The following is a 3,129-nucleotide window of genomic DNA, read 5'->3' on the forward strand; positions in this document are numbered from 1 at the left end:
CTCTCTTGCTCTGATTTCTGCATCCCTCCATGGCGCCCCTCTGAGCATTTCACCAAAGATCTGCATCACCTCAAGAGGACCCCAGGCAGAAAACAAACAGAACTTTTTAGCGTCTGTGTTCCTCGAGTTTTCTAAATTGAAGAGTGGTTGATTTCCAACATCATGTTAGTTTCAGGTATATAGTACAGTGATTCTGCTATGTATATATACAAAGAGTATGTATTTTTCAGATTCTTTTCTCTTATAGGTTATTACAAAATATTGAGTATAGTTCCCTGTGCTATACAGTAGGTCCTTGTCAGTTATCGATTTTATATATAGTAGTGTTTATCCGTTAATTCTAAACCTCTAATTTATCCCACCACACCCCTTCCCCTTCAGTAACCATAAATTTTTGATTAGCAGTAATTATTTGATGTTCTACTACATGTTTCCACCCCCCCACCCCCGAGAGGGAATTGGGGGCTGTTTCTTTTTTCAGCAAAAACTCCTATACATCCTGTCTCCTCCTTAACCTCTTTGGAACAGCCCTGCAGAGGTCCTAAGAAACTGGCTCTTGGACTTATCTCAGTAAGGTCACTGAATTCATAGAAAGTAATTCTCAACTTTTAGGTTGTGCTTTTCTTCAGTGGACAGTACTGAGTGATGGGTGGATTGATGGTGAGGAACTGGCTTCTGCAGCTGTGGGAGGGCCAGACAGGTCTGAAGTCTGCCAGGCAGGCTGTCAGGAAGGGATGGCAGAACTTTCAGGTCCAGGATGAATCTGCAGTCCAGGGCAGAATTTCCTCCTATCACCAGATCTTTAATGTAAACACTCCTGCAAGGAATCATTTGCCTTTTAAGGCAGCATGTTCACAGATTTCCCAGATTAGGGTATGGACATCTCTGGAAAGCTGACAACAGCCCCTGAGTGGCCACCACCCTTCCTATTCATTCATTCATTCTCTCATTTTTCCCCGCATGGTCCACCTAAGGGCTAGGCCTGTGCTGAGGACTGGGGGCATAGAGGGTGGCCACCGTGGAGGCTGAGGCAGTTAGAGAAACAAATGGCTGCAGTACAGAGTGGAGGTCGGGTTCAGAGGACTTTGGTGACACAGTGGGGGGTACAATCCAGGAGGAGCAGATGGGAAGTCTGCCTTTTAAGGAGGGGGGCACATGTCTGTGGGGACAGGGACTGTGCCAGGGCCTGAGGGAAGCCATGGCTAGAAAGGAAGGGGATGCTCTCTGCCATCAGATGTACTCCTTGGTGGCAGGAGGGGAGGGAATCGGGTTCTAGGAAATCAGACTCTGATGTACCAAGGAGTGAAAAGCAAAATTCCCAAGGTTTCTGAAGAAAACAGTGGAGACCTGAAGTGATTGCTGAGGGGCCTCTGGTTAACCCTTGACCCCCTCCCCGCTCCCACCTACTCCTTTTATGATCAGGTGTGTGTGGGTTTGAGAAGCAGAGACAGGTGGAGAGTTCGGGCTCGTTTGCTCAGCCCTTCGTCCCACAGAGAGTGGCTGGAGAGGGGCCCACTGGAGGCTGGGGTGCTGCCGAGGGCCACTGGGCTGGGCCTCACTGCACGGGTGACGCCTATAAAGGCCTCTCCTCTCATCGGCCTTCTCTGCAGCTCTCCGAACTCACTTCCTCCAACTGCTAAGTGCTAGGGGTGCCACTTACAGGGAAGTCTGTAAGCAGATTCAGGCTCCCACCACTGAAGCTGAGTGAATGGGGTGGGGAGGGGCTTGGGAGGGCTGTGGAGTTCCAAGCCTCTCCTCTGCTGTCACGTCAGGGCGCTTCCCACCCTCAGCCCTGGCCCAAGGCCGTCAGCTTGGGAGAAATCCTGCCCATAGTTACAAAGCCCCAGTCACTTCACTTTTTGCTGCCATTAACCACATCTGCAGCCCATTCGAGAAAAATCTCCAGAAAAGCAACAACTATGTCTGCCGGTTCGCCACACTATCCGCAGTGTCTCCACAGGCCTGGCACTCGTTGGGGGCACAGTAAATGCCCCTCTTCCTTCCTTCAATTATTGCACATTAATTAGTCTACAGTGTGGCAGGTGGGTGCTAGGCTGAGACTTGGGCCTTTTAGACCTTTCTTCACTTTACAGCCGAGGAAAGGGAGACTCAGAGAGGCTAAGTGACTTGCCCAAGGTCACACAGCAGGTAACAGAGTAGATATTTGGACCTACTTCTTCTACCTGACTTTTTTCCACTTGACACAAAGTATTGCAGTGTGAAAGTGTGGAGGCAAGGAGAGGGGGTGGCCTACTGGGGTGATGGCCAGAACAGCAGAAGATGAGGTGGGACAAATGGGCTGGGGCAGGGTTATGATGAGCATCGAAGGTCAAGGGAGGGACCCATAGGATTTGGCCTTCATCTAGTGGGCCACTAGGACCAGGAGTTTGTTTCTGATTCAGGTCCTTATTCAACTAAAGTAGTCTCAGGGAGGGGCTTGTCACAGTGTTCAGTTTTCTCATCTGAAAAACAGTACACGTATATGATGTTTTAGTAATCCCAGTGGAAAGTCTGAGTGAAACATACCAGGGCTAAAATCCACGTTTGTGTTTTTTGCAGTTTATTTACTGTAGCTGATTTCTAGTATCATAGTGTCGTGGTTGGAAAGATGCTTGATATGATTTCAGTTTTCTTAAATTTTCCAAGGCTTGCTTTGTAATCCAGCATGTGATCTATCCTGGAGACAGTTGCGTGTACATTTGAAAAGAGTTCATTTTCTGCTGCTTTCAGACGGAATGCTTTATAAAGTCCATCTGGTCTAATGTGCCATTTAAGGCCTGTGTTTCCTTATTAATCTTCCGTCCGGATGATCTGTCCATTGGTGCAAGTGGAGTGTTAAAGTCCCGCACTAGCTCAGATGGTAAAGAATCTGCCTGCAATGCAGGAGACCCACGTTTCATCCCTGGGCTGGCAAGATCCCCTGAAGAAGGGAATGGCTAGCCACTCCAGTATTCTTGCCTGGAGAATTCCATGGACAGAGGAGCCTGGTGGGCTACAGTCCACGGGGTCACAAAGAGTCGGACACGACTGAGCTACTGACACACACACTTTATTTCGTTACTGTCAGTGTCTCCTTTTATGTCTGATAACTTTTGCCTTATATATTGAGGTGCTCTTACATTGGGTGCA

This window comes from Capricornis sumatraensis, chromosome 4 (genome assembly GCF_032405125.1).
Source record: "Capricornis sumatraensis isolate serow.1 chromosome 4, serow.2, whole genome shotgun sequence".
NCBI classification, from domain to species: Eukaryota; Metazoa; Chordata; class Mammalia; order Artiodactyla; family Bovidae; genus Capricornis; species Capricornis sumatraensis.